Below are 25683 nucleotides of genomic sequence, written 5' to 3'. Positions count from 1 at the left end.
TCGTGCCCGCCGGATCCCACGGGGCTGGGACCAGCATCGCCCAGGCTGGACCCCTCCCGCCTGCACGGCTCAGCGGGAGCTCCCGGGGGCCGGGGCTGGGGCCGGGCCGTGAGTCACAGCCTGGGGACAAGCGGGGAAACTCCAGCTGCTCGGGGAGGCTCCAGCGCTAGTGGCAGAGCGCATGTGCGCCGCCTGCCTCTCCTCTCCTCTCCTCTCCTCCCTCCTTTCCTCTCTCTCTCTCCCTGCCGGCTGGGTGCTGAAGTTGGGCGGATGGCAGCAACCCAGCTCCGCTAGGACCAGCTGCACCAGCCTTTCCCTGGGATCGCTCCGTGCCAAGCGCGTGCGTCCAGGCGGGGCTGGGTAAGATGGACTGGGGCTGTTTGTTTGGTTTGGGGGGGGGGGGTTCTTTTTGTTTTGGGGGGGGTGGGGGGTGGATTTGAACCTGAACCTTGGGAAATGACACCAAAATGTCTGCTTGCTCCTGGTGCGGGGGGAAAAATAATAAATTAATAAATACAAGAGAGATGGGGAGCGGGGGGAGAGGGTAAGGGATGGAGGGCAGCTGCAGAAGCACTCACAGGGGGGACTGCCTTGGGTGTGTGTGTGTGTAAAAGGGGCAGTGAGCAATGGATCGGCGGCTGAGACTGCAAGTGTGTGTGTGTGTGTGTGTGTGTGTGTGTAAAAGGGGCAGCGAGCAACGGATCGGTGGGTGGGTATGGGGGGGGGGTGTGAGTGTGCCTGTCGCTCCCCTGCACGGATGCACAAAGGGGCTGGGTCCCGCGGCTCTGGCGGCGGCATCCTCCCCGGTGCCCGCGGGTGCTGGCGCTGGCGCTCCGCGGCGCGAGGGATCCCGGCGAGGGGCGGTGATGGCCGGGGGCTGCAATGTTACACCCGCCGGCTGGCACATCCTCAACCAAGGCTGCCTCTCGCCCTCCCGCATGCCCCCACAGCGGCTGCAGGCTTCGTGCTTGGGTCGGGGGGGGCGAGGAAAGCCATCCTGGCTTTCAAACGGCAAGGAGATAAGAGAGATGCCCCTTGCCTTTCCTCCACTGCCTCGCTTCCTTCCCCGCGCAGGGGGCCCGGGCTGCCTCCGGATCGCCCACCCCGGCGCCGGGGATCCGGGGCCGGGCGGGTCCCGGCCCTTCATTGTTAGCATCCAGCCGGCCGCGGCTCGAGCAGGGGGCCGGGAGGGGCCGGATCCGCGCCCCCGCCCCCGCCGGGAAGATGTCGGAGGCTGGCGGAGGCCGGCTGGCCGCCCCCGGCCCGGCTGGCAGGGAGGGAGGCATCCCCGCGAGCTGGGCAGCGGTGCCCGCCTTGCCCGCGGCCAGCGCCCCGCTCCCGGCACCTCCCGGAGCCCGCACTCCGCCTGGCAGGCAGGCGGGTTTCCTCCCAGGGAGGAGCTAGTTTCCCCTCTGATCCCTTCAACCCCGGGTTTCTTTTTTTTGCGAGAAATGCTGACCTCCCCCCTCCCTTGAGACGCAGATGGAAGGTCCTGCCTAGCCACCTTGGGCTCCTGCAGCGCGCCTCCCTCCTAATGCTCTGGCCCAGCTTATTCCAGCACTGGTGTAAGGGCGCTTTAGAGCTCAGAGTTGGGGCGTCCAGGACTTTGGAGGGATAATTCTCCCCCCTCCTCCCCATCCTAAAGAGTGTGGCCCCCATGTGTCACCAGCACAGACCGGTTTATTGAGAAGTATTTAGGTATCCAGCTCCTATTTATGTGCCTAACTCCCAGTGATTTTAATGGGAGTCCTTTGCCTGGACACCTTGTTGAGCCATGTCTAAGATCTTTCTGAGCAATGAAAATGTGGGCAAAAATATAAAATAACCTAAGTGAATATTGTGATTGTATCAGATGCCAACCCAATAGCTCCAGAGATTGTAGAAACAACATTTACGTTTTCATACATCAGTGCATCAGTCTTTACCTTTGATCTTTAGTGACCTCAGAGTTTTTCACTGTCAGGGAAAATGGATGAAACAGAAGAATAGGCTGCACTGGAGGAAAGCTGGGGAAGGGGAGTTAGCGACTGGCTATGGATGTTATAGCTAAGAAAAAAATAACCAGCGCTGTGCAGCTGCACCAAGTGAATTCCCGTGTATTTCCATGAATGCTAATGTTATTATAAGACTTAAGAAATGTTTAGGTGACTTCAATTCTTACCCATTGAAGTAAACAGAGAGGAATTACCCCTAAACACTGGTAAGAAACATCATCTTATATCTTTGAAGGTATTGTTTTGTTGTTGTTGAGATATCCCACCCTATCCAGAAAGACTCAGAGCAGCTTACAGATGAACAACCCAAAAGATAAGAAACAAAAATAAATTCCCCAGTGGACACCCTAAAACTTTAAAACTCTACCCTATACCACCCATACCCATTTCCTGCATATTACTCAGGTGAGCAAATCCTCTGGCCCATTGCAGCCATGCTTCCCAAGACCCATTCTCAATTAGGTGTACAGAAACTTTTTTCTTTTCCTCCCACTCCTTGCCTACCCAGAAGCATAACAAGCAGAGTTGGTGCCCTGGGCAAGCCCTGGGGGAGAGCTGGGGGGGGTCATGTAGTTTCTGAGAGAGGGGGCACAGGTTCAAGAGTGGGGACGTGGTTCGCAGAGCAGTCTTAACCATGCTGGGGACTCTTGGCTGAGCTGCTGCTGCCCCTACCTCCGCTCTTAAAACAGCAGCAGCTGGGAAATTTTTTGGCCCTGGGCAGAAAACAAGCAAGTGAGTGAACTGTGTGGCTGCTCTTGCTTCCAGGACATGGACTCTGCAGGGCTGGGGGTGATTTCTGTGCCTTTCTTAACTTTTTGCCTACTCTCCCACCCCTAGATATAATACTGCCTCCACATGCACATCTGCCCCTACTCCCCTGCCTTACATCCAGGGGAGATACCCTCTCCTTCAATGTTCCTATCAAGTCTACTCCCCCAGTCTATCATTACTTGACCAAATGAATATCCACAATGTGCACGGTACCATGCACACACACAAGAGTGTGCAGGCTCTGCCCCAAAGAGCTTATAATCTAAGTACTAAGTCCAGATCAACAGAGGTATTTAGGTATCTAACTCCTATTTATGTGACTAACTCCCAATGATTTTAATGGGAGTCCTTTGCCTGGACACCTTGTTGAGCCATGTCTAAGATCTTTCTGAGCAATGAAAATGGGAAAAACTATAAAATAAATAATGTAAGTGAATATTGTGATTGTATCAGATGCCAACCCAATTACTGTAGAGACTGACTGTGCCCTCTCTCTCTCTCTCTCTCTCTCAAAAGCAGATAGAACACAGACAGGATAAACCTTTTTCAACTTTCTCAGGCTTGACCAGAAGGTTACCTTCTGGGTGCAAGGCAGATTGTTCTCCACCCCTATTCAGTCCTTGGTGTTTCTGATGAGACTACAAATAAGAATAGTGGGGCGGAGCTGAGTGTTTGCTTTTAATGTGATACGGACATTTGTGCACATGGAACTGGCCTAAAAATATCAAGTCAGTTCATAAAGCTGCTAAACAGCAGTTCAATGGTAATGACTTTCCTTCACTACTGATTTGGACCAAATGCAGACTGGCAACAAAGATTCCCTCTTCTAGTCTAGATCTCCGAACCAGCCAGTCCCTGGGAAACCATGGGCGGCTTTTTTCATGAACTAGGTTTTTTTTCCTCTCAAAGTAAACTGTGTGTAAAATACACTCTCTGGAAGGACATATAACTCCAAGTTTTGCCTCTTTGCATGGTACTGTTGCTAATTTCTACATTAAAGATTCATTTAATGTAATGTTCATTATTTGAAATGTAAGATAGAACTGCCCTACAAAAAAAGTAAGATGATTGGGAAGGAACTGTGACAGAATTGCTCCTCCAAGAAAGGCCTTGAGTCAGGTTCATGCATAAGAACACTAGAGTATATCAGGCTGGCTTAGCAAAATATTCTCCCAATGTATCCTGCGGATACAAGTAGGAATACCACAACTCCTCTCTAAAGAAGAATATAATAAGAAAAGATGGAGTCCTACAGAGCAGCAAAGCATGATGTGGAGTCCGAATACCACAGGCTGACGTTCAGAATGGATGAAATGCTGAAACATGACAATCTTCAGGGACAATGCATGGATGAGGTAGATACACATTTGAAGAGTGAGTCCCTCTACAAAAAATAAAATGCTAGCATAGACAAAAAGCTGAAACACTTCTTTCCTAAAAGTGAGAGGGTAGAGAAGAGGAGGCAAAGTTAACAGAACTCCAAGGAGGACATAGTAAAAGTATTAACCTTAATTCAGGTAGACATCAGGATTTCCTGCTGTTTCTGCAACAACATGTGTATGTAAAATGTCCTTCACAATATAAATAATGTCTTCAACCAATTTGCTAATCACATAACATTAGCTTCCCCTAGCTCTGTAATGAGTAAATAGGGCTACTTGTCTATTTCATATCTTTAATTAAGCAAAATAAGGAAATTCTTAAAAGTACTATAAAAGCATAGGAAATAAAAGAGTGATAGTTATTACAGAGGTGTTTGTAACAGCTGCTTTGTGATTCTTATAAGTCTCGAGTTAAGGTTAAGATCTATTTTTGCATTTAAAGCAGGACTCTGTTTTTGTTTCAGATAAAAAAATACATTAGCCTCAATATACTTCTTAGGTATACAGGTTGTAGCCATACTGGTCTAGAGGCAAAAGGAATCAAAACTCACGGCAGAGGTGATATTTTTATTAAACCAGTTAGATATTTGCAAACAAATTATTTTATTTATTTGCAAGCTTTAGGGCACACACACCTTCCTATGCTCAATGAATGTAAATAAATAAAATAATTTGTTTGCAAATATCTAGTTAGTCTAATAAAAGATATCATCTCTTCCACGAGTTTTGAGTCAGTATACTTCTAGCGCTTATTCTATAAGTGCAGAATGAATTCTCTAAGAATTTGCAAATAAATCTGTTAAATAAATTTGAGTTAAAACTAATATATAAATCCTTTAAAAATGTAGCATCTGTGTCAACCTTTGTAATGTGATCTTAAAAAAGAAATAGTACAGACACTTAAAATTCTCCACATTCTAAAAATTAATTGAAACCTTGTATACAGGCTCTCTAAATTATATAAAGGAATAAATTAAGTTGTATTTACTCTAAGCTGTTCACAGTTGTATCTAATTATTATGAATATATTGGCTACAGGCAGGTTCAGGTCTACTCTTAAGGTGGGTCATTGTGACATTGTTTGCACGGAACAATTCTATTGCAGTTAATGAGTCAGTGGTACAATGGAGGCTGCATGCATGTCACAGGCATTCTCACTGTTACTTGGTTCAGCAGTTAATGCTCTTCGCTGTGTTACTGTCTACATGCTGACTTGAGTAGCAACACTTGTAAGGCTTTGCATGGCAATTTTGCCTTGTTTCCAGTACTCAGAAAAGCAGCAATGATGGGTGCTAAATGACCAGGAGCCAGGTGAAGCATTTAAAACATGCAGACATTTGGTCTCAGGGTCTCAGCTGCTTTTGCCTTGCCTTCATATAACAAGGGTCCCCTAAACCAAATTAACAGTACACTTGGGCTGCTTTGCTTAGCTCTAGTGATTAAAAAAAAAAAGTGTAACCATATAACATGCTCTGGCTGCTTTGTGTTGTTTCAATGAATTATTGAATCTGCTTTTAAATGTTAAAAAACAAAAACATTCCCATTATTTAAGGTCACTATCACACATCTTATAATAATTAGAACTATATCATGGTATCCTTCTGTTTTATTTCCTTTTTTGGTGTTCATTTATGCAACTTTTCTATAATTTCTAGGGATAAAGGAATTCCTAGTAAATAGATCTATTAAAATGGAGATAAAATTAACAGTGTGGATCAGAAACAGAAGGTTCAAAATAAAATACATTAATTTTGTTATCATCCCAAAGCCAAGCATTACAAATCCAGGAAAATCATAGAAATTTATACTTAGATGAAATCCAAATATGGAGAGGTAAGATATGTATCCCAGTAACTTAAATCTTCCCCATCTCTAAAGCCATAGAAGGGAAAAATAGAAAGGTCTATAGTCTTTAAAAACTAGCTTAAATTTAAATCTGAGACTATAGAGCTAAAATCCCTTAATTATTACTGTACAGTCACTGCATGATATTGCTTTAGCTCTTTTTACCCTTACATTACTGATTCATATGTTCAACTTTAACTCTCTAGTTACAATTTATTTTTTGCCTGGGAATTATCAGTAGAAGCATTTAGAAAATACTAGGAGGAGAATCAGGAAAGAAGTATTTTATTATATATATTATATACTGGGGTGTCCAGGGCCCTCTAAAGTTGACACATTTGGAAATTTTTTGCTTGATTCCTGTAAAATGTCAAAAACTGCAAATGAACTTCCAGAGACTGTAACAGCTGGCAGGTTACTACTGCTACTTGACTCTGTACTTCAACCCTACCCACAGAACAGGTTGGAGCAGCTCAGGGGCCATTCTAGTTCATGGCAACTAGAAACAGTCCCCAAGGGATTGTCAGTCAATTGGGATTAGCTGGAATGCATTGTGGTCTGCATACACCTCCTTCACTCGTTCCCAAAACCCATCCACCTCTTCCCATATTTTCCCCTTACTTTCTTTCCACATACTCACCCTCAGTGCAGCATTGGGGATTGTAGGTGGGAGTTGTACAAGAATAGGTTATGCCCTCCGTATGCCTACTGAGACCTCAGCAGCTGATGATACCCTCAGCATGGCAGACTTACGTGCAGTCCCCACCACCTCCATGTCATCTTGGCAATGTTAAAACTGTGGTGTGACCCACAGGAATTTGTCCACTCAGTTTTAAGACAGATTGTTACTCCATTATAGTTTATGGTTTAAAATATACCATATAGTCCACCTCATTATAGTTCTTTCCAAACCCACTTTCATTTTGTTTTAGGAAAATAGAATGTGGTTGTAACTTTTATATAGAAAACATTGTCATTTTGTGTGGGACTTTTTTTTCATTTTTTAAAGCATATTATTAAGGGGGTAAAGTCACTGTCACACTATATTAACAGGTCTAGCTTAGGGTATAGCAAAATGGGTGCATCTACATGTGTTATTAATGCAAAGCAATACACTCTGGTGCAGTTTGCACCAGAGTTTATTGCTCCCAGGCACAGAGTTTCCACATGTGCCCAGGACCGCAACATTGAGCCGGGGCAAAGCAGCCCTGGTTGGCAGGGGGTGCCAGGGGTCAGCCTATCAGCCCTGGGTTTCTCTGACTCAGTTCAACATGTTGTGGAGGGGCTGGCTGGGGCATGAGGGTGTTCCAGTACAGGGCCAGCTGGCAGGCAGCCCCTTCACTGTAGCACCCTTGTGCCTGGGGTGACCAATGATCCTTCATTGGGCAGGGCAGCCCCAAATGGGAACCTCAAATCCTGGTCCTGGACCGCATGACTCTGGGACAGCATTTGTCCAGGATTTGCAGCATCATGCAGGGATCCATGGCAAATAGCACGTTTCCTCTGGCAGGCTGGCAGCATTCCAGCCTGCAAGGGGCTACCTGTAGTGGGATGCAGGGGGTGCCATATGTATGGGCAAACCCACACACATGCACAAGGCCAGAAACACAGACAGGCAGCCTGGAGAGAAGCTCTGCAGGTAAGTCTATGGAGGAAAGGGGCTGGGGGGGTGGAATGGGGTGCAGATCAAGACACCCTCCCCACAGTGAGGGAGGGAGTGAGGAAGAGGCTGGGGGTGCTGCCTAGCCAAGAAGATGCATGGGGCCAGGGCATGGAGCAGGGCAGAGCCACAGGCAGCTCATTCAGGGGGCATGGGGGGGGGGGAGGGGAGGCACATGCATCCCCCTGATTTGTGTGCAGGGTAAGGGTGGATGCAGGCTACCTGCTGCAGGCTCAGGGCTCCCTGCCCTGCTGCCCTGCCCCCGGGGGCCCCACACTGGCCACACTGTCATGGCAAGGCACCCCCTGCCCACCTGACAGCAGCAGAGGCGGCCATAGCATGGAGTTGTGCCCCCATATGTAGGCTTTAGAGAGGCCAGGCAGGCATGGGGGGCTGGCACAGGGCTCCTGGGGGAAGGCAGACATGTGTCTTGCCTTTCCCTTCTGAAAAGGTGGTCACCTACTCATGCCCCAGCCAGCCCTGTCAGTGTACACATGCATTGTAGCACAGTAAATAGTGCTGCCATAGGATAATACTTGTGTTGGGCAGTACTATCCTATGGTGGAGTTAATTAATTTACTGAGCCTAATAGCACTGCACATGTAGATGTTGATGCTTTACTGTGGAGTTAATTAGCTCCTCAGTAAACATCCCATGTAGATGCTCCCAATGTCTGTTTATCACCAAGTACTGTCAGGCAGAAGGTAGGGTAGAAATGTGCCCTCTATAGACTAAATCAGAGATGAATACACTTTTGTGAGACAGCTCACTTCATCAGATGCTATGAAAGGGCATGCACAGAGCAGGCTTTGGCTCACAAAAGCTTATGTATCTCTGATTTGATTATAAGGTGCATCTCTACCCTTCTTTCAACCTGACTTCAGACTAACACAGCTAACTACTCTGCCCAAGCAGAGTCAGCAACAGTAAAATAGTATTAAGGGGTCAGAGACAAAGCTAGTAAAGCACAGAAATAGGAGATTAAGGCTCTAGTGGTATCTTTAAATGCAGCACTGTTCTTTCTTTGTGTTGCAGCTCATTGGGCTCCCATCAGGAAATCTCAAAACACAGGGCATTCTGAAACATATTCTGTTCTGCAGTTCCTAGACACACAGCAGGCTTAAGGCAGGAAGGCTTAACAGGAAGTCTCTGGATTTCTTGCTTTGTCTCTGACCAATAAGGATGTTATCTACACATGTCTCTGTGTATTTGTATTAGGGGAAAATGTGTAAGGAATGACAAATTGCATGGTCACTACCTTACATTTATATTACTGGAGTGGCATCACCTTCTGAAATTAGGAACTCCTCATCTGTGTACAGGTCACCTATTACAAAATAATTATGGAATAGAGTCAGCCTCCTTGGATCAGATCTTTAGCTGGTATAAATGGGTGTCACGTCAGTTTATACCAAATTAGTTAGTTGAGGTTCTATCCTTCTAAGGAATAACTTACTCCATGAGAACCCCATTGCATAGCCCCATTAAATGAACATAATATGGTAAACTTAGCCCCAGTCAGTCAGTAGTGTTAAGTACTGAAAGGTAACTGATAGTTACTTCTGTATGTCAGAAATGACAAATGCTAAAATATTAATGAGCAACTCTCAAAGTTGTCTTTGGGAAGAAAAGTAAGATATACATTGCCATATAGTCAGTAATTTAAAAACTTGTATAAAAGCATCTATGCACCTAGAATCAAGCCAATGTAATTTAATGATTGTAATACATCCTGAAAAATCTGATAATAATATTGTAAAACCTAGGATTTATAATGTTCTATATACTAACTCACCTTTACAATACAACAGTGTAAGGAGTTCTGACAGATTTTTAACCGTATAAATAAGCAGCATCTCACACCATTACAGCAGAATGACTTTACATAATATTTTATATTTAAGACCGAATCCTGGATCCTTGCAGAGACACTAAGGATTTCAGAGTACTTTTTAAACATTAAATAATCCTCACAATTCTAGGACCTACTGTACATGGCACTGTTATTTTGCATTTAAATTAGCAATCAAGCAATTAAGTGTTTTCCCAGTATCACAAATGGCACACGTACAATGGAAACCTACTAAGCTAAGCAGCCGGCACCTGAAATATGCTGTGCTGGTCCACCTAGGTTGCCTGCTAAGCTGACAGTAGTATAGTTGGGTCCACCTTGCACTTTAGGCAGGCTTTATACACTTGCTTAGTGGCAGTGCCAATTAGCTGGCCTGCATGTCAGACAGATGTATATATGTTGCTTCTGGTGTAGTATGTTATGGTTTAGGAGCCAGGCAGTGTGTCCTTGGGTGCCACTACCTAGAACTCCTACCCTGGGGGTCTTTAAGAAGTGGCTTGATGCCTACCTGACTGGGGTCAATTGAGCCCAGTTTCCCTCCTGCCCAGGCAGGGTGTCGGACTTGAAGATCTACAAGGTCCGTTCCGACCCTACTTCTATGACTATGACAGTAAATTAGCCATCTAGACAATACGTGGTAAGGCAGTGGCAAATCCAGAAACATAACAAAAGTGTGAAATCCTAGCCCCCAGCAAAGTCAATGGCATAGGTCCAGCCTGTCCAACTGCCAGCCTGCAGGCTGCATGTGACCTATGACTGGTTACGAAGTGGCCCCAGGCTCCCACCTGGCTATTAAGCCCCACATCACTGTAGCTGCAACAGCAACCATGGGTTTCAGGCTCCCCTCCCTCCTCCAGCTTTCTCTGCCTGCCCCTGCCCTAAGTGGTGGGGCAGTGCAGTGCAGCATGGTCCAGGGGAGCTGAGAGTAAGTCTGGGACTGGCAGTGCAGTGGCAAAAAGAAGAGTGATTGCATGGGCATATGGTGCAGCAGTGAGGGGAGGTGCAGGGTGAAGTTTCAGGGTGCAGTGGCCAGGACAATGGAGAAGAGGCTTCTGCACAGTATGCAGACCCAGGGGTCTGTGGCTCACCCTGGTACAATCTGTTGGCACGCAGCCTCTGCTGGTGCAAGCCTTTTGGTTCGACCCCCGGCCACTTAGAAGTTGAAAAGCCCTGGCTTACATCATTGATTTTGACAGAGACAAAATTTCATTTTAACAGTGTTGACTCTCAGTCTCACCAAATGCTCCCTTTATAAAAACACTTTGACAGTTGAAGATGCCTAAAAGATCCAGTTAAAAAACCAAAGCAAGAAAATTTTCACAGAATTCAACCCTGTCAGTCTATCTATTCATAATGTTTATTTCAGTCGCTCTGAAACTGTCTGGGTTGGTTTAGATGGGAATGATCGTGCCTAGAGTAGGAAATTGGACTTGATGACCTCTAGAGATTCTTTCCAGTGCTACATTCCTATGATTTTGTGGAAATAACTACAACAAAGTAGATGCATTTTATTTCAATATGTTCATTCCTTTATACTTAATTTTGTAACCTAATATGCAAGCTGAATATGTAACCTAAATATAAGCTGGAAAAATGTTGGCCCTCCTATTGAACTATGATAAAAAACAAAATCCGTTATGAATATGAACTGTTCAAATGTCAAAGACTCCAAGCCAGACTAGACCCCAATATTTTGTATGCAGGAATAAAACTATATGTATATTCTGTAGATTTTACAGTTGGCCTCTTGATGTTTGGTGATGCTTGTTTCAGAATATTCATCTCGTCCTAGACCAGTTCTTTAATATTATCTGCTTTTTTGGTGAGTTGTTCCATCACAGCCTGCTGACCCGGCTCCCTTTTATGCAGGGAACTCCAATACAATGAAATCTAGTTAAATAAAATCCATCCCAGCTTTAGTAAATTGCTAATAATATTTTTCTACATTTCATTTGTCTTCATTATTAACTTTTGTGATATGACATTCTGGAACAGTAGAGTTGGAGTGTTGCAGCTGTGATGGTCCAGGGAATGTATGAGAGGCAAGAAGTTTTTGTGATATCTTGTATTGTACACTGTATAGTTGGAAGAGATTTTGGACAAGCTTTTAGGCATCAAGTGCCCTTTTCCTCAGTGCTCATCCTGGCCATGCAGTTATGATCTATACAGCACTGTAAGAAATATGTGAATTTGTTTACAATTGACAAGAGTAACTCTGCAAACTATACCTAAGTTCTAGAATTGAATATATGTTCTTTCAAGTATGTTGAAAGAACTAAAGGTTTTTGTTTTGGGGTTTTTTTTATCTGAGGGCATAATATACTGAAGATGGATCTGTAGCTTATGTGCAGTTAATTTAAAAAACTACACCTATTAGGCTGAGTTGGAGCTATGAAAGTCCACATGGGGCTTATCCAACCAGTACTTTCTAATGGTTTCCACATCCAAAGGCAAAACTCTATGATTTAACCTGTAATCAGTATGTTATTATTAAAACAGCAAAGTGTTTTTTTCCCTGCTGTAAAACCCAAAGAAAAGCAGGTTCAAGACTGTTTTAGAACATGTTAAGACCAAGTTCTGCAAGGTACTGAATGTACCTATTAAGGAAGTGCACACATCAACTTCTTTTGAACTCAAGCTTGCAAGATGCACTCACTGACCACATCAAGACAAGCACAGCCGTGTGGTATGTGGCACTGCAGACCCATCTGCGGCAACAAACACCACACATTCAGGTGTACTCTGCACTGAAAGGTAGCAGCATGGGGTTTGTTTCTGACCCCAGGAGATCCCAGGGTAAAAAAAACCCATGTAAAAAAAAAAGGAGCGTGGCGCATGCGGGGACAGTGCAAGCCACCCAAAACCAGAGCCTGGCCAGCCAGAGTCACACTCCAGCTGCCAGCCAGGCTCCAAGTGGCAGGAGTGCCATGGCTGCAGCTCCTGGAGGTCCCCAAGACCCAGGTAAGGCTACTGGGCAACAGTCAGCAACAGGCTGACAGGCTGACCCCCTGAACTCCCTGCCAGCCAAGGCTGCTCTGCCCTGGCTCAACATGTGTGGTCCTGGATGCACATGTAAATGCTGCTCTGGGCGCAATAAACTCCAGCGTGAACTGTGCCAGGGTTTATTGCTTCACATTAAGATCATGAGTAGACACACCTGCTCTCTCACTGAATTAGATTACTTCCTTTTAATATGACAAACTCGAGCAAAAAGGTACTTTTTGGAAATTTGGAAAAATAAAAATATAACATTGGAAGGGACCATCTGGTTCACTGAACCCAGTTCTCTGCTACAGTGGAAACCACGTCATGCAACCCCTTTAAAAAACTAACTAACTAGGCTGCATTTTAAAACCATTATGCTTTTACCCCACTACTCATATGAGAAGTCTGTTCCAGAACCTCACTTCTCTGATGGTTAGGAATCTTCTCATTATCGACCTTGATTTATTTGTAACCAGTTTATATCCATTTGTTCTTGCACCAACATTGTCCTTCAGCTTGAATAACTCTTCTTTCTTCCCCATGCTTACCTCCTGATATTTAGAGAGAATAATCATAGCTTCTCCCAGACCTCTGCTAATGCATGGGCCTGTTGTGCTTCTGAGATCCATGCACCAAAAAACCTTCAGTATGCAGATCTACAAATCTTGTGAAGGTGGCTGAGATACCAGGATAGGAGCATTTCTGCTAACTGTGAAGAAGGCCCTTCAGGTGAAGCATGTGGGTTGGGTGAGAGAAGTATGAAGGATAATTTCCTCCCTATCCAGGCCCAGGCGAGCTCATAAGAGCAATGTAACAGGTTGTATTAAAGTTTCTGATTTCCTACCCACTCCTACTAATGCCCCTTTAAAGGAGCTGTGAGAGAGAATCTGAGTGCCTCTACACATGTATAGTAATGCAATGTAATAAACTCTGGTGATTATCACACCAGAGTTTATTGCTCCCAGGTGCCACGTTTATACATGCACCCAGGACTGCAGCACGTTGAGCCGGGTCGGAGCAGCTCTAGCTGGCAGGGGGCCAGAGAGTCAATCTGCCAGCCTGGGGCTGCTCTGACCCAGCTCAACGTGCTGTGATGGTGCTGGCTGGGGCATGAGGGTGTTCCAGTGCAGGGCTGCCTGCCTGCAGTGCTGTAGAGGAAAAAACTCCACAGCAGGATTGCACTTGTATTTAAAAGTACTGTCCATCTGCAGAGTTTATTGGTTTGCTCCAGCTTACTAGCCCTGCATATGTAGATGCCAAGATGTTTACTGTGGAACTAATTAGGCAATGCCACAGTAAGCTTCTCATGTAGACAGGCCTCTGTCATCTAAAAAAATCCTGACTCTGGGACCAGAACTGGGGGTCAGAGAACAGAACTCTCATGGCAGCACAATTCCTCTGTTGATCCATCCCCCCAGATCCCAAGTGGATCAGAGAGCATCTGTGGGGTTTGTGGTTAAGTCTAGAAACCTCCAGAGGTGGGGAGAGTGGGAAACTCTGCAAAGGATATTGCTCCCTGCAAAGGATTTTCTTCACTTAGCACTTAGCCACCACCATAGTGACTTTTTTTTTCCGCCACAGGAGAAAGCAGTTAGACCATTTCTGTTTATGTACAGCTAAGTTATGCAGCCCTTCCTTGTTTGTTCCTGCGAAGAGTAGTGCCCAATCAGTAAGAATACTTGTGTAAGAAAGTGTTCGCCAGTATACGTAAGGATTTGAGTCTTGCTCTAATTAGTCATATTCTGCTGCTCTAATTTATGATGAGTAGTTCCTTACTCTGTGAGTAATTCATTGATTACAAGGTCACTTTTCACATTTGTAAGTCATTAATAACCATTAGACTGGCACTTAATTGGTTTCATCATATTCATAGATTCATAGATGTTAGGGTCGGAAGGGACCTCAATAGATCATCAAGTCCGACCCCCTGCATAAGCAGGAAAGAGTGCTGGGTCTAGATGACACCAGCTAGATACTCATCTAACCTCCTCTTGAAGACCCCCAGGGTAGGGGAGAGCACCACCTCCCTTGGGAGCCCGTTCCAGACCTTGGCCACTCAAACTGTGAAGAAGTTCTTCCTAATGTCCAGTCTAAATCTGCTCTCTGCTAGCTTGTGGCCATTGTTTCTTGTAACCCCCGGGGGCGCCTTGGTGAATAAATCCTCACCAATTCCCTTCTGTGCCCCCTTGATGAACTTATAGGCAGCCACAAGGTCGCCTCTCAACCTTCTCTTGCGGAGGCTGAAAAGGTCCAGTTTCTCTAGTCTCTCCTCGTAGGGCTTGGTCTGCAGGCCCTTGACCATATGAGTTGCCCTTCGCTGTACCCTCTCCAGGTTATCCGCATCCTTCTTGAAGTGTGGCGCCCAGAATTGCACGCAGTACTCCAACTGTGGTCTGACCAACGCCCTATAGAGGGGAAGTATCACCTCCCTGGACCTATTCGTCATGCATCTGCTGATGCACGATAAAGTGCCATTGGCTTTTCTGATGGCTTCGTCACACTGCCGGCTCATGTTCATCTTGGAGTCCACTAGGACTCCAAGATCCCTTTCCACCTCTGTGCCACCCAGCAGGTCATTCCCTAGGCTGTAGGTGTGCTGGACATTTTTCCTCCCTCGGTGCAGCACTTTGCATTTCTCCTTGTTGAACTGCATCCTGTTGTTTTCTGCCCACTTGTCCAACCTATCCAGGTCTGCCTGCAGCTGTTCCCTGCCCTCCGGCGTGTCCACTTCTCCCCATAGCTTTGTGTCATCTGCAAACTTGGACAGAGTACATTTCACTCCCTCGTCCAAGTCGCTGATGAAGACATTAAAGAGTATCGGCCCAAGGACCGAACCCTGCGGAACCCCACTGCCCACAACCTTCCAGGTCGAGACCGACCCATCTACCACGACTCTTTGGGTGCGACCCTCTAGCCAATTCGCCACCCACCGGACTGTGCAGTCATCCACATCACAGCCTCTTAACTTGTTCACCAGTATGGGGTGGGATACCGTATCGAAGGCCTTCCTGAAGTCTAAGTATACGACATCCACCCCTCCTCCATTCCTTTGTGTTTTATATTGTATACAATATAAAACACAAAGAATACTACCACATTTACCATTTGCTGGTAGAAAAGAAATGAAATGCCATTATTTTTGTATACATTTTCTTAGCCTTAATCAGTCATGATAAAGTTCTGAGGACACAAACAAAAATAAAGAAGAAATGGAAATATAAGTACAGTATGAAGAAATTTAGATATAATGCACCACTCAGAAATAAACATTCTAATCAGTCTTTAAAATGAATGTATGCTGAAAAAGTTATGCTGATTTCATGTACATTTAGAGAAGATTTAATCTAGAAAGAGACGACTGAGAAGAGACTTAATAGCAGCCTTCAACTACCTGAAGGGAGGTTCGAAAGAGGATGGAGCTAAACTGTTCTCAGTGGTGGCAGATGACAGAACAAAGAGCAATGGTCTCAAGTTGCAGCAAGGGGAGTCTAGGTTAGATATTAGAAAGAATTTTCTCACTAGGAGAAGGTAAAAATTCTCACAATGCCAATAGGGAAAAATAACAACAAATTTAGTATTTTTCATCTGGTAGAGTCACCCAAAGATGACTTCTATCAATCCCCTCTGTGCTCAACACCATACCATCTATCAGAGTGGTGGACATAACTATTAAAGCATTTCAAATGCATTTGAAATGTTTTAAAAGGTCAGTTATACAAATGTACAAGCCCTTTGAAACATTCCAAATGTGGCTAAAAGACTCTAAAATAGTACTTTTTAAATGAGTTACTATTTGGAGTGTTTTACTTTTGGTTATTTATGCACAGGGGAGGAAGGGAGATGGATGTGGACAGCTGATAATGGTGCAGATTCCAGGTCCAACTCCAAATCCCAGGATGTTGCCAGGTCCCCACTGAGACCCATGACTAAGCAGCGACTTCTTTCTTAACCATGCCTGAAACAAGGCTTGTACTACACCCCCTACCAGACTGCTGCCAATGCCCACGGACCCCCACCACTACTGGAACTGGGCTGTAAAGCCCCAGTTCCCTCTACCTGTCTGTTTGAGAGAGAAGAAATATAGGGGACTGGAGTTGGAGTGTCAGCAGGTCTGGGGAGTCCCCTGCCTTTGACTTTGCTCAGGGCTCTTGGCCCTACCATCCCCTCTGGTCCCTGTAAGGGATGGGGGACAGGAGAGTGAAGACAGTACCTACAAGTCACTACAGCCTCCTCTAGCATCCCATGGCTAGGCTAGAGAAGGCTGCAGCATTTTGAATGTTCCAGTCAGGAACAGACAACAGAGCTGTACTTATGTACTCCAGCTGCAACATTTTCTTTATGAAATCTTTCTAAGGGTGTTTCATTTGAAATGTTTTGGTTGCTATCCCTGTCCGCACCCTACATGAGCATTATCAAGTCAAAGGCCTGTCTAAGCCCAAGAGCCTATTGCAGCGGTATGCTTAAAACACACAAAGTTCTGTAGTCCATAGCACTCAAGGGATTGATGTACTTAATATCACATCCATCCACCTGTGACTTCACAGCCTGGATTGTCAGGTACCCATCTACTGCTGGGTTACCTAGACACAACCTTTACTATGAGTCTGGAGCAGGGCTTGAACTCACACCACTAGTGCTGAAGCACTAGCCTTATCTGTGCTGTCACTGGGTGCATCTGTTAATGTGCAGCAATAAACTCTGGAGCTTATCACCCCAGAGTTTATTGCTGCCCGGTACGTGTCTGCATGTGTGCCTAGGATCACAGCATATTGAGCTGGGGTGGAGCAGCTCAGAGGGTCAGCGTGCCAGCCCGGGGCTGCTCCCTCTTCCTGAACATGCTGCAGAGGGGCGAGCTAGGCCACGAGGGTGCTTCAGTGCAAGCCTAGCTGGCAGGTAGTTCCCACACTGAAGCAACCTTGTGCCCCAGCCAGCTGGGGCAGCATTGGCCACTCCTGCACCCCAGCATTGGCACGTGCACCCCCTGAGATTGGCTGTGCACCCCCTGGAAGTGCTAGCTGCAAACCCAGAAGTGCATTTCCGGTTTCGTCACTGGCTCAGCGATCAGCCGCTGGGGGACCCCACTCCCCCCTGTCGCGGATCTGGTGCCCTGCCAGACTCAGGAGGCACCAGTCACCCATGTGGGGCAGCATCTACACATGCGCTGCTGTTGAGCTTTTTACTCTGCAGTAGGATAGTACAAGTATTTAGAAGTACTATCCTGCTGTGGAGTAAATTAATACTATCATGCTGTGGAGTAAATTAGTTTATTCCAGCCTAACAGGGACACACATGTAAACACCGAGACGTTTACTGTGCTGCTAATTAGTCAACTGTGTAGAAAACAACTCATGTAGATTGTGTCCCTGAACAAGCATTATAGCAGAGGATTTATCAGGTAGACTTAATAAAGTTAGAAAACAAGGCTATAGGCAGTGCTCTATCTTGACAGGCTCATAAACCCAGTCATGAGTGTGTGAACCAAATGTATTGGCACAGAACAGACAAGCAGTCCTCTCTTTCATTTAAAGCTGCTTGAATTCCCTTCTTATCAAAGGGTCAAGTCATGCATTAAAATTAAAAATTCAGGCTGTTAAAATGAATTGCCTGAAAGAGAAGGTTCGTTCTCTTTACAATGACCTAGGTTTTCTAGAAGATATTTGCTCTGAAGAAATGTTTTCTTCCTTTTCTTCTCTTGGAAGGTTCTGACAATGAATCCTCAAGGTCCTTTATTCACTGGGCTGGCTATTTCAAAATATACATGTAGCCCAGGTGTACACGGGTTTGTACTCCCCTCTCCAATTAAGTGAATTATTGGCAGGGCAGTGTGCCGTGGAGGGATAAAGCAGCCCAGCCGCTGCCTCCATCCCCTATAGAGTGAAGCCCAGTCAATCAATTACTTAACTATATGCAAGTTTATTATTATAACAAAACCATTAGAGGGGAAGAATATAGTTTTATACAAACACACACACATATTCATATATACATATATATGAATATGAATACATTTACAAAACAATAAACCCTATACAATATATAGGTCCTCTATTACTCAAAATGCAAATAAACAATAGCACAATCCAGAACAAATTATATTGATTGGGCAACCTGAAAACCCTCTTAATATATAAGCTATTACTAGCCCAGGCCATCTTGTGCGGCACCAGGGCTAGGCCCACTCCCGGACTTTCTGTGCAGTGTTGCCTGTACCCACGCCTCAGCCCCAAGCCAGGGGTTAGAGACTTGAGCTGCTGCTGGTGGCTCCAAGGGTCTTGGTGCCGCTGTGCACCACCTGGTGCACTGAGAAGCCTGGCCACTTGCCAAGGGTCGTAAACCTGAGCTGCCTCACATGGCTCTCAGTGTCTGAGGCTCTGTGCACTGTACTGTGTGCTGAGAAGCATGGCCGCCATGTCAGGGGTTGCAGACCCAAGCCACCTCGGGTGGCTCCCAGGGTCTGAGCTCTGTGCACCCATATGTGCACTGTGCCCTGGCCACTTGCCAGGGGTTGCAGACCTGAACTGCCTCAAGCACTTCCCAGGGTCTGAGCTCCATGCGCAACCCTGCGCACCGAATAGAGCTGAAACATGGGTCCCAGTGAGTGAGTCTTTGGGGCTCTTCAGGGCAACTGGAAATGCCCACTGGGCAAATCTACCCAGTTCTTCTCTGTCCCTTCTTCCTCCTTCTCTGTCCCTGACATGTCTCTCTCTCTCCACATGCTGAGTATGCAGCTCCTTCTATTTGCTTCAGAGGTTCCGCCCCCAAAGTCTTGTCAGACTGGCAAAACATAGGCTTCAATCAGGTCTGGGAGGCTATTTGCCCCCACCCACCTCCATGCAAGGGGTGGGGCTGCCTTCCCCCAGCCCTTACCTGATTGGTGGACAGGTTCCACCAGTCAAAATGAAGATTGTTCGAGCCTGTTTGAGCCTGGCTGAATTTGTAAGCCTGGCACATACTCCACAGCACATGCAGCAGCAATGCACAGGGCAGCTCCAGCTGCATAGTGCTTATGGTGGCAGCGCAGCCAGCTGCCACTGTGGCAGTGGATATTTTTGCAACCCCTACCCAAAGGTGGCAACTGGGGCTGTTGCCAAGGTCTCCCCCTATACCGTCAGTTACTCTACTGACACCTAATACTCTTCACATTTCAATGTCAGGTCTTGCAAGACATTCAGCTCTACTGAGGTCCCTTTAATCCCTCCTGGACTCTTTCAAGTTACCACTTAGGGTCCTGCCACATTCAAATTAAAGCTGGTTAAACCAGCTATAGGATTGTTATACATTTTAAAGCACTAACTTTGTAGCTAGTTGGCTCTCTATAGCTGGATAGTCATTTTTATGGTATGATAATTACTTTGCACATGTGGCTGGTAAATGTATTGTGTGATTAACAAGTTAATTGTGTGATAATTACTCAGCACTTACGGCCAGTCTAAGTTTATTGCACGATTAACTGGTTAATTGCATAAGATATGTACTGTGTAGCAGGGGTCTCAGCCTATGTATTGCTGGATTCTTAATACTGTGTTTTTATTATATAATTTCACACATAAAAAAGAAGAAAACCTACTTGTTCCAGGTTTCTTCATCTCTGATAGTAGGAGTGATGCTAGCAGATCAAGGGAAGTAATTCTTCCCTTCTATTTGGAACTGAGGAGGCCACATCTGGAGTACTGTGTCCAATTTTGGGTCACAGGATGTAGACAAATTGGAGAGAGACCATCAATGAAAATGGTTAGGGAGCTGGGGCGTATGATTTCTGAGGAGGGTAAAGGTAGTAAAGGAAGGTAGTAAAACACTGGAACAGGTTACCCAAAGAGGTATGGCCTATCCTTGGAGGTTTTTAAGACCCACCTAGACAAAGCCTTGGCTGGGATGATCTAGTTGAGGATGGTCCTGCTTTGAACAAAGAGTTGTAGTAGCTGACCTCCTGAGGTCCATTCCAGTCCTAATTGTCTATGATGCTATGATTTGGATAAATGCATACTCCACATAAGTGCATAACCTATTTGTCCAGTATGTGAACTCCTGCCTTCAGGATGCATAGTTAAAATAATGTTAATAAAATGTGCTTAAACACTTAGATTGATATTCAACCAATATCAGATTTGGAGAGGCCTGGGTGCTAATTGCGTGGACTGTGATCTATCCAAATCTGACCTATATGAATGCTAGTACACTTCAGGCTCACCTTTGTCTATGCCTCTGCCTTTGCATAGTACAAAATGGTAAAAGAAACATTAGCATCATCAACATGTTGAAAACGCTTTGGCCTGTGTCTCCTAACTAGTACTCCAAAAGACAAGAAGAATGATAACATGGAACTTCACACATCAGCATCCTTGAGACAGATAAGTAAGAAACTACCAAATTCATGACAGAAGTTGGCTGTATAGTAGCTCCTTTGATCATGCAGGTTGTCCTATGAGCTCTCCCCCTCCCCCGGGCTGATTTATGGAGGGTCCCTGCCACTCATTGTTGACTGGCAGGGAAGTGAAAACTGTGGTTTCAACTATGGTGGCGTTTGCCTCCCAGCTAGTGAACAGCCAGCAGCAGGGCCACCAAGGCCCCTCAGCCAATCAGCAATGGGGTGGGGGGGAGGGGAGCGGGGAGGGATGTGCAGGGGAACCTGCAAGGTTAAAGGAGCTGCTGTGCAGCCCAGTTCTGCCGTGAACTCAGTAAGTCCCTGCAGATAAACAGTTACCACATGGATTTTTCTGAAGGTCCAGAATGAAGCTCCAACCAAGCAACTACTGTCTGTTCCTCCTAGACTGTAAGCAATCAGCATCTCTGGATCAACAATATAAAATGTAGCTTATAGAGAAAATTATGTTATCATCTTCACATAATCTTTTGTCAGGTACTGTTAGTCAATCATCAGCCAGAGCCACTGGTGTAATGTGAGATGGGGAGGTGAAGCCATATCAGCAAGGTTTAAGGAGATCTGAGATATCTAGATAGTTGGGGAGATGTCTCACAAAAACCTTCTCCAGAATTTTAACCAGAAGTGGAAGGTGAGAAATCTTAGACTGTCAGCAGCAGGAAATGTTTGGGGTTTTTTTTGTTAAACAACATATGTACACTTTCCTCAAGCCCCTGGTATTCTGCTGAGAGATGACATTAAAAAAAGTCCTCAATAAAGGTCTCAATATTTGCCAACAATCCTTCAGCAATGATAAGCCGAATGGATCCAAAACACAGTTTTGTTTTGTTTTGTTTTGTTTTTTGGGGGGGAGTTAAGTTTTTCCAGCATTTCCAGTACATCCATCAGCGGTATAGGCCCAAAGCCAATCAGAAAGAGCTGTACTTTCTCAAATCCTGCTCTACCACCACAGATGCCAACTGTTCAGCCTGAAAAGGACCAGTTTTCTCTGCAGTTCTAAGAAATTTCCTCACAAGATGGTGTATCTGAATCAGCTCCCAGGACAATACTGCTTATCCCATATACTAAGTGGGATAAATCTTCCTATAACAGGATTGGGCCTCAGGAACAGCCTTGATGCCCCCCTGGTGGCCATACAGCTTCTGTCCTGCTCTGGCTCTTTGAGTACCTTCCTTTTCCTCTCACCTGCCACACCTTTGATGTAATAATTAGTTTACAAAAAGGCAGACTGCCCCAGGGTCTCAGAGCAAGCCCTCTTCAATTCTTGGTCCAGCAGATCCCTCCTGGGCCCAGCTGATCCCAGCCTTGCCCTCAAGTTTTAAGTGGGGCTCTCCTGACCCTGCCCATGCCCCCCCAGGGCACCAGTCACCTTAAGGGCTTTGGTGGCCTCCTTTCATTCCTACAGACATGATCATGCCTCACGGGTATTACTTTTTAAATCATCCAGTGGCCCTGCTGACCTTGCCCATCACTCAACTAATTGAACTATCCAGCCGGGCCCCTGGCCTTGGCTAGGCTCTAGGGCATCTTTACATGTGCTCTGGGGTGGAGTGAAGGGCATTTTAATCAGAGTGGCTCTTGAAAGCCACTCAAATTAAAAAACCTGCAGGATCTTGTGTATTCAGCATCCTGTGCTTCAGAATGGTGGCAGGGGCACTTTAACTAAAGCTCATGCAACGTTCCCATGGGAGCTTACCATTTTGAAATGTGGGGACGCTGAATACACATGACACTGAGGCTGTTAATTAGAATAATTGACTCTGCTGTAGCATATTCTAATTAGAGCACATTGAAGCAGGCATCAGGCCCTGGTCCATTTTCCACCAGTACTGGGCTTCAGCCCCCTTTCAGGTGTTAGCCCCTTGGCTCAAACGTTCTCAGTCTTGGCTTCCCTACTATGGCCTTAGCCTTCTACTCTCTCAGTCCTTGGCCCTCGCCCAGCTGCCGTAGCCCTATTCTAGCCCTCAGCCTCCTGGGCCTCTAATCCCTAGGCTGGGCCACTTCTTCTCAGACTCTAGTCAGACTGCCGAACCCATGACCCTATCAAAGCTCACTTGTGTTCTCTGGGCCCCTCGCCCTAATCCCTCTTCAAGCTTTGGCGCTCTCAGCTTAAGCCTGCTCTGACCTCAGCCCTTCATTCTCTGGACCCCTGGTTCTCGTACAGCAGCTATAGGCCTGTTTTAGCCCTCAGCCTTCTGGGTCCCTGGCTTCTGGCTGTGCTGCTTCTGCTACCCCAGACTTCTGCCCTCAGGGTCCCTGACCCCAAGCCGGTCTGCTCCCCCTAATTAAGCACACAGATTTCCCTTTAGGTTTATGTAAAGGAGCCAGGGGGAGTCAGCACATTGGGCAGGAAACGACAGGGGAGTAGCTACTCACTGCCACAGTCAGGAGAAAGATAAGCCACATTGCAACGGAGCGGTGGCAATTTCAAAGCTGGCTCTCCCTCCAGATTGGAGGGAGAAGCACCGGCACAGCTACTTCTGGCCCTGGAAAGGGGCAGTGCAGAGAGGATGCTGGTGGACAGAACATGGAAGCCACTTCTGGGTTCTGCAGAAGCAGCCAGGACTCATACTCCAATGGGCAGGAGGGGAAGAGCCCACAGTGCGAGGGTGGCCGGAGGGTCGCATTGTATAGAAAAGAAGCCATCTTGCTCTGGACCCAGAGGCCCTCTAGGTACCCCAGAAAGTGCTGGACTTGATTGTTCAGGGACCAGCACTGACCTGAGCTGATTGAGGAGCAGCCTGGCACAGGGGTGGGTGAATCAGGAGGCACTGGGATGAGCGGTGGTGGTTTTTTCCCATTGATGTGCTGTTTTGGGGTCATGGTCTTGCCCTTACATGACCCAGGGACATTTACTCTGGCCCAAAGCAAACTTGAATAGCTCTTAAAGGACCAGCGACACTGAGAGCCAGAGAGGCTGGGTCCAAGCTTTCTGTTTGTTCCGTGAGAGCTGCAGAGAGTTGGGGGAAATGTCAGGGAAGTGAGCCCCTCAGGGATCTTCTGTAGAGATTTGAGTTGAATATAGACAGTGACCTGACCATAAGGCTGCTTGTGTCAGTAATTGAATTGCATGTGATGAGCGGTCACCAGACATTGGCAAAAGGACTTTGTTAAGATTGGAACCGTCTCGGGTGCAATCACTCCAGTGGCATCCTGAAAGAATACCAGTGCCTGAAAGGGGATGGTGCTGTGGAACCAAAAACCAGGAGTCTAAATCAACAGATTTGATGTGGTAATGGTGGGGTGTTAAGGGGTGTCAGAGCCCCATAAGAAATCCTGCCAAAGGGTCTTTTGAAGTCATTGGTCTCTTAATTCCAGTTCCCATTGAAGAAATTGTTCCATCAGGACATGGCAGGAAAGAGCGAACCATCTGAAGGAGGAGACCATGGCACTCCTAAAATCTACCCTTCACAGCACAGACTCACAAGACCCTGGGAAGGGGTGGGAGCAGCCCTATAGAGTGGCTCATTTACAGCTTAATGATCATCAGCCTGCTTTTGTAATACAGCTAGCTCCTGCTCAGCTGCCTGCTGCAAATTTCCCTTAAAGTAAAAGGAGCCCTTGGCTCCCTGTTACACTTCCATTCAGGGTTTAGCTAAAACTTAGAACCATTTCAGTGTGTCCTGCACAGCCATGTGATCTTAAAACATTTTTGTGTCACATTCATTTTCATGCAAGGACTTCTGCCACATTTCTTGAGCTTCCTTCTCACATCCTGAGGTAATAGTTGTTGAACTGGAGGAGCAAAGAGACTGCATTATTTATAGAGATAGCCTACAGGGAGATTGTAGAGTGAGTGATTGTAGAGAGTAAACCTCAAAACTGACTGCCCTAATTCTCTAGCCAAGCAAGCAATTCCAAAATTATGGGGCAGTGGTTAAAAGGTGATAGATTTAAGAACACTAGAAAGAAATGGATGGAATTATCAAGGAAAGTGAATGTGCTAGGGTATGAGACTTGTGAAAGTATGGAGTAAGAGTTCACAATGTCAGTTTAAACAGGAGAGAAGCTGTGAAGGGTTGGGAAGGTAGGAACAACGAATTTGGGTATGATGGATACAGGTACTCAGGGACCTGGTGCGTAATGATCATAGTGGTGTTAATAACTGATAATGCCCACTTAAGGGGAGAGATAGACCAGAAACTATAATTTTGCTGTAGTTAGGGTAAAAGCTGACCAATGGGTGGGCAAGGATTTTAACAGTATAAAGGTAAAGAAGAGATGGATTATGACACGATGAAAGGGCTGTATTCTGTGTTTGACTGGATGTGTGGGATAAAGGAATGAGGTGTCAACTGTGAGTGAAGTGACTAAAAGGGCCATGAAACAATTGTAGGAGAAGAGGAGAGGAGAGGAATTTTCTGGAGAAAAAAAAATGTTTTTTGTTCAATGATTTTAAGTAGACAGTGGAGCATCAAGGATGAGATATGAGATGACCAGTCCCAAATGAAACTGAACAGAGGAACAGAGACCATCAGGAGAAGGATTTCAGGGTCATCAATGGAGAATAATTAAAACCACTGGAGTAGAGTGTAGAGGGACAAGAAGGAACAACTGGTAATAGACAGTAACAGAGGGATAGGGGAAGAGGGAAATGAGGAAGGATTGGGGGAGGAGGGGAGCTAGGCAAGAAGAGAGCCTGGAAAACCCACGGTAAGAGACATTTTATGCTTACTATTTTAACTGGTTTGTTTTCTAACAGCTTCTAATTGTTCATAGGTAAGATTGTAGCATTTAAAGGCAACCAGTCTTTGCCCTTAATGCCCTAAAGCTTGTCATCATATGTTAAAGAATCTTATTCTGTGCCTCAAAAC

At 45.9% G+C, this 25683-nt stretch overlaps 1 protein-coding gene across 1 annotated transcript in view; it reads left to right on the top strand.

Annotated features, from left to right (window-relative positions):
• The first annotated feature begins 227 nt into the window (after positions 1 to 227).
• Positions 228 to 25683, top strand: part of RGS17 (regulator of G protein signaling 17) — a 122390-nt gene continuing 96934 nt past the window's right edge. Inside the window, exon 1 of the mRNA XM_019488306.2 lies at positions 228 to 360. The gene's annotated coding sequence lies outside the window, so the exon portion shown is untranslated. The remainder of the gene's footprint in view (positions 361 to 25683) is intronic.

This window comes from Alligator mississippiensis, chromosome 1 (genome assembly GCF_030867095.1).
Source record: "Alligator mississippiensis isolate rAllMis1 chromosome 1, rAllMis1, whole genome shotgun sequence".
Lineage (NCBI taxonomy): Eukaryota > Metazoa > Chordata > Crocodylia > Alligatoridae > Alligator > Alligator mississippiensis.
This window is presented reverse-complemented; position numbering and strand designations above follow the sequence as displayed.